General features: G+C 38.7%; 1 protein-coding gene across 1 annotated transcript in view; it reads right to left on the reverse strand.

Annotated features, from left to right (window-relative positions):
- The window catches only part of LOC110170506 (sodium- and chloride-dependent taurine transporter-like), an 80,517-nt gene extending 74,823 nt beyond the window's left edge, over positions 1-5,694 (reverse strand). The window contains exon 1 of the mRNA XM_020936160.2: positions 5,438-5,694. The gene's annotated coding sequence lies outside the window, so the exon portion shown is untranslated. The remainder of the gene's footprint in view (positions 1-5,437) is intronic.
- Between the last annotated feature and the right edge of the window lie 1,116 nt (positions 5,695-6,810).

Consider the following 6,810-nt stretch of genomic DNA (forward strand, 5'->3'; position numbering starts at 1 on the left):
GTCTCCTTTAGTGTCCCCTTTAGTCCTCCAGACCCCACCCCTCATCCTCCTCCCTTCTACTTTCCCGTTTAGTCCTCCAGATCCATCCCTTCTCACCCCTCTCTCCCCTTTTGTCTCCTTTAGTCTCCCCATTAGTCCTCCAGACCCCTCCCCTCATCCTATCTCCCCTTACTCTCCCCTTTAGTCCTCCAGATTGATCCCTTCTCACCCTTCTCTCCTCTTTTGTCCCCTTCAGTCTCCCCTTTAGTCCTCCAGACCCCACCCCTCATCCTCTCCCCTCTGACTCTCCCCATTCTCTCTCCAACGACCAGGGCAGAAATCGGAATACACTCGACGATTCGCAAAAACCTCGGAAGTGCGAGTTCGGGCACCAGCCAATCAGCAAAAAGCCATACATTCCGTGTTGGCAACGATTCCCAAGATCGAGGATTTAAAGCCGGAACAAAGAGAATATTTGGCGAATTTTATCAAGGGGAAAGACGTTATTGTCCTTCTTCCTACGGGATTTTAAGCATTGCATACGTCACAACCAAATAACAGCGATTGGTTAAATATAAAAAAGTACCCGCCTGCCATCGAGCGAACGAATTCCAACGCTCCGAGGTCAGACGGATTCTACGACGTGGAACCGGCTGATGAATCAGGCTAGTAACGGTACATGTATTCGTCCCAAACAATTTCGGTACGGGACGTTTGGAGTGAATTTGCGCAATTTGTGTGTGTGTTTACATTCCGCCACTACATATGCAGCTACACGGAAGACTCGCCGCTTTAATATTCACGAAAGAAAAGTTTTGTTTACAGTTTACAAGGAATTTATTTTTTTATAATATTTCATGCATTTGTTGCTTATTTGAGAATACTGTACTTATTGGTATTACCGAGCTGCACTTTGCATCTATTTTATTTTCCTGTTTGTATAATGTTGAAACAAAGTGTTGGTTTAATAAACACACGAATGGTTTTGCATTTTGTACCAAACATGATCCGTATCGAAAATCAGATTCTAAAACTAGTATCGAAACTAGATAGTCATTTGAGCAGGTACTGATGTTAAAAAAGTCACATTTACAGGACAGAAATAAACCTGAATAGCTTTAGAATAATCTTGAGACTAGTTTACGCACATGGATCGCTATGGAAACCACCTGGACCACTGAGGGATTACACAGATATAAGAAAGTACTACGATGTAATGTTGAAAGTACTACGATTTGATGTTGAAAGTACTATGATTTGAATGTTGAAAGTACTACGATTTAATGTTGAAATTACTACAATTTATGTTGAAAGTACTACGATTTGATGTTGAAAGTACTACGATTTGATGTTGAAAGTACTACAATTTAATGTTGAAATTACTACAATTTAATGTTGAAAGTACTACGATTTAATGTTGAAATTACTACGATTTAATGTTGAAAATACTACGATTTAATGTTGAAAGTACTACGATTTAATGTTGAAATTACTACGATTTAATGTTGAAATTACTACAATTTAATGTTGAAAGTACTACGATTTAATGTTGAAATTACTACGATTTAATGTTGAAATTACTACGATTTGATGTTGAAAGTACTACAATTTAATGTTGAAAGTACTACGATTTGATGTTGAAAGTACTACGATTTGATGTTGAAATTACTACGATTTAATGTTGAAATTACTACGATTTAATGTTGAAAATACTACAATTTAATGTTGAAAGTATTACGATATAATGTTGAAATTACTACGATATAATGTTGAAATTACTACAATTTAATGTTGAAAGTACTACGATTTAATGTTGAAATTACTACGATATAATGTTGAAAGTACTACGATTTAATGTTCAAATTACTATGATTTAATATTGAAATTACTACGATTTAATGTTGAAAGTACTACGATTTAATGTTGAAATTACTACGATTTAATGTTGAAATTACTACGATTTAATGTTGAAAGTACTACGATTTGATGTTGAAAATCACATTCTATTATCTAAATAAAGACTGTTTTTATTATTATTGTGGTATCGGAATCAGTATTGAGTACAGAGGCTTTTTCTTAGTATCAGAATTGAGTTTTAGTATCATGACAACACTAGTAGTTGCAGTAGCAGGGAGTAGTAGTACTAGCAGAACTAATACTACTACTAACTACTACTATTAATACTAAATAGCAGTGTACAATGGAGTCTGGGTGGTGAGTGCAGTAGCTCGGATCAAACCAAAAACTATCGCATTTGTGGGTGAGGACTGGGGCTGTTTATCATTAAGAATTTGCCGATACGATACATACCTCGATACATCGGCCACGATACGATACATATCTTGATACAGTGCACTTTCGATTCAGTACGACATTTTTCAAATCGATTCGATGTGGTTCAATAAAAAATAAATACTACATCATGGCTGTGATGCTAAAAGTCTTTGTTAAACCACTTCTTGCGCAAAGTTCATATGAAACACAAACATTTTAATCATCAAAACAGTGAAAATGTCAAATGTGTCGCATTAACGAGTTTCTTTTCACTGAACAAGCAACAAAACTGTACCAAAAAAATACTCTTGGCGATATATCGATATTTCTGCACACCCCTAGTGAGGAATCTAACCGCTGAGAAGCACTACCCCCTCTTCAACACACAATAGTAAATCCTAGCGCCCTCTGCTGGACACATTTGCACATGCACAGAAATAATAACGCTATTTTACTTAAAAGTACACATCTCCTATTTCCATATTATTACACCCTGTTCATAAATAACCTTTAATTGCCATGTCGATAAGTGAAATATTTGTTTAACAGTCGATAGGAAATAACCAATTTTTGCTTATACTGACGTCTAAAATCTATAATAAAGCCCACAGACTGACGTTACGTAAAATTCATGTTATCATTTTTAAATAATTGCAAAAAAAGCTATGATTTAAGTTGAATTTTTGTAAAGATCGTGGAAACATAGAGCCACATCTTTAATTACAGCGTTTTTCTACAGTTTAGTTCCTTATCTGTGGAGGAAATTATCTTAAAGGTGCACTGTGTAACTTTTTGGTTGGGCGGCCATCACCTGCTCTGCCTGGAATGTCCCACAGTATGGCATTAAACAGATCTACCTTACATTTGTTCACTTACAGGTGGTTTTATAGCTCAAAAATACATACAAAAACAGGCATTCTGACCTGTAACGTGGTCTGGTTGGGTCTCCGTGAAGATAGAAAGGTTTAAACGTTCCAGAAAAAGCAATAACAAAAGCATTTGACGGACCCTCCACCAGAAAAGTTTCACAATGCACCTTTAACTTTTGACATCTTACACTGTACAATCACGAAACACCAAAATGACCATTGTGTACAGAACCTAGATGCAAAAACATGTCCAAAATTGGGATGTGAAACCAAATCGATACAAGGAACCAAGTCATAAACGCTACCATCTTTGTAAGGAACCTTATTCTCATCGGACTTTACTGTAGAGTCAATAACTTACGGCCTAAAAATAGGAAATGTAATGTTTAGAGATGTAACAATAACCAAATATCGTGATATCGCATCGTCAAAGTTCTCACAATAACATCGTGGGCCATCACAACATATCGAATTACAAGTCTGTTTGCTGAAATTAAGAGTTATGGTGCAGCAATAGATTAAAAAAAACACAGGGAACTACATAGACCATGATCCTTTGCTCCATTTCAGTGAAGACTACAAGAAGAAATAACACTTCTAAGCGCTTTTCAGTCTTAGTTCTTTGGATTAAGTCTTGTCAAGGCACAAAATATCTCAATAAATATCGTAACGTGAGATGTGCATCGTGAAAATATCGTACCGAAAGATTTGGATATTGTTTCATCCATAATCGTGAGCTTTCCTACAATATCGTTCCGTGAGGTTCATACCGTGACGATATCGTATCGTGAGACTTGGATATCGTTGTATAATGTTGTTTCGTCATCATAAACATACCTGGAGTTGTGTTTTAGGCTGCGATAATTTCACCCCTGGAATCGCCAATCTCTACTAAATATAAAGTAAAATGGTTGCCAACTTGAAAACTACCGCCACTTCATGACATCGTGAGGTGGACCAGAGCATTTTTGAGATTAAAGTGTCACTCAAACACGTGTGAACGAAACAAAACACAACACCGGGTCTGTTCATGATGAGGTAACAACATTATATCATGACTTAAAGCTCACCACAGTCAATTTTGCGTAATATAGAACCTTTGAGTGGAAAATTTTGTTGCCACACCTTCTAAATTACATTTTTATTGACCAGTGACTGTTTCTTTGTCTGATTTTCTAACTTTCTTACGGTCGTATCAACAATTTTGTGAAGCGAACACTGTTGGGATTTTGGCACCTACAAAAATACATTGAAATAAACGAATACAAACTGTATGCATCATCTTAGTCGACTATTTTGGACCAAAAAACAAAACAAAATCGTGACCAAACAAGCACCATAACATCAAAACAAGTCAGTACATTTCATCTAGGCTAATGTATTGCATGTTACGTTCCGCCATTTTCATTCATTTATAAGTTTAACATCATACTTATGTTTAAACTTATAAAAAAATGTTTGTTTTTTGGTTGAAATCTCTCATATAGGCGACATTGAAAACACAAACATACCCAGTCATTTAGCTACGCTGGAACAATAGCCTATAATTTGCATCACTGTTACGTTTTACGATGTCTTATTTCTTGTGCATTTTCGTATCAAAACGCGTGCACTCCACCAACAAAAGAAATCCTCCAGCCAAACATCTTAGCCAATATTTAACGGGATGAAATGTGAAGATTAAAGTCAGAAAACCAGAACCGTATCTCGCAGACTACGCGTAAAAAAAAAAAAAAAAAAAAAAAAAAAAACAATTTGGCGTGCGAGAAAGAGACGGGCTACACTGGCTGGCAACGTGCGTCGTCTCGAGCATCATCGCTCCTCCGCCCAACGATTCCCCTATTTCTCACACGAGCGCGATATAACGGAGCCCTGGAAACGAGCCACGCTTAGGAGCCATACGGTACGGCAGCTTTTACGCACGGCATTTGGGGTAACGCCGAAGTACGCGCTGTTCTTTGGTTTATAAAAACTTGCTCGTGCGGCGTTGAAAGATGCCAAATGGACGCTTGGTTTAACGCAGAGGTGGTTTAACGAGCGGCTGGTGCGCGCTGAAGGAGGAAGAGACAGGTAGTGATGTCCCTAGCGCACAAAAGGCGCAAAGAAAGATAATTGAGTAAAATTACCAAAAAAATAAAATTAAAAAAATGAGTAAAAACAAATAAATCATTAAAAAAAAACCTGACTTTGTACAATATAACTTCGTGTATTATAAGAAACGTGTAAGCAATAAAAATTAAACGCATCAAACTATTATCCGGACTTATCCCAAAACGTGCGTACAAAAAAAAAAAAAAAAAAAGCGTGCGTCTTACCTGAGTTGATGCGATGTCTGTTGATTTTGTCCTTTTATCGTCCTTACAAAGTGAAGTCCCTTGTTTGTAAATTTTTCATCGATTCTTCGTGCTCGTGTCCGTACCGTGTCCGCGCGACAGACTGCGAGATCCGCACGCGTCGCTCGCCTATTATAAGCTCGGCTCGCTCTGACCTTTGTATCGAGACGGGGGCTTTGAGGAGAGGCATCAGCGGCAGTGGAAAATCACCGGGCTGCCTCTCCGCTCCGCGCCGCTCTGCCCGGGCCCCCCCCACCCCTCCCCTCGCGCTTCTCTCCTCTCCTCCTCTCTCCTCTCCTCCCTCAAAGCAACAGGAGAGCGGCGTGCAGAGGAGGAGGCGTTCACGGACCGAGCAGACGATGGGAAATGTGTAGCGGTAGTGCCGAGTGTGTTGCAATAAAGGAGTAAGGGGTTCCGCGTTGTCTGGAATGAGAAAAGATAAAGAATAACATTTAAAAAAGCAGGTGTTGTAGGCGGTCTAAATGTGAGAACTGAGAGACAAACTGTGCGTTTAATATATACTAGATTAAAGATCCACCATGTAACTTTTCTAGTGGAAGGTGATTTAGTAGCTTTTGCAAAACGTTTACCAAATTATAACAGACAATGTAACTTAAGTACAGTAGTAACTTTCGAGTGTACTGAGACAAAACAATAGCATGATTCATCAGACGGTTTCACTTTGTGGAAACTGTCTGACCTCGCAGCGTTAGGATTCGTTCGCTCAACAGTAGGCGGGTACTTTTTAATTTAACCAATCGCTGCTGTTATGACGTGATGTATGTAAAGCACCAAATTCAGTAAGAAGAAGGGGAATAATGTCTTTCACCTGGATAAAATTCACCAAACATTCTTGTTTTTAAATCCTTGATCTCGGGAATCGTTGCCAACACAGAATGTCTGTCTTCGTCTACATCCATCTCGACCGCTTTGTTTACTGTTGTGCTGTTCCACAAAAGGGACCCAGACAGGTGCGACGAGTTTGACGTCATGGCTTCACAGCTCTTCACTGATTGGCCGGTGCTTGGTCTACAACTTCCAGGGTTCTTGCAAACCGTCTAGTGTATTCTGATTCCTGACCTAGTCGCTGGAGAGAAATGAAACTGAGCGGAGGCACTAGGCTAATAAACTGTGCTTTTCATATAGACTATATTAAAGACTTACCATGTAACTCAGGGTCAAAAAATTAAGGTCCACAGGCCAACTCCGGTCCACCACGTCCCTTTGACTGACCCTCAGCACCTCTGCCCCCACCACTTGAACTGGTCCCAGGAGGCAATCCTTAAAAGTTGTCATGGCCTATATTTTTATTACTTTTTGGCAAATAACACTGCATCTTGTATTTTGTAGATTTT

This window comes from Boleophthalmus pectinirostris, unplaced genomic scaffold, assembly GCF_026225935.1.
Source record: "Boleophthalmus pectinirostris isolate CB_2022bp ecotype Guang Dong unplaced genomic scaffold, ASM2622593v1 HiC_scaffold_3, whole genome shotgun sequence".
In the NCBI taxonomy this organism is placed as follows: domain Eukaryota; kingdom Metazoa; phylum Chordata; class Actinopteri; order Gobiiformes; family Gobiidae; genus Boleophthalmus; species Boleophthalmus pectinirostris.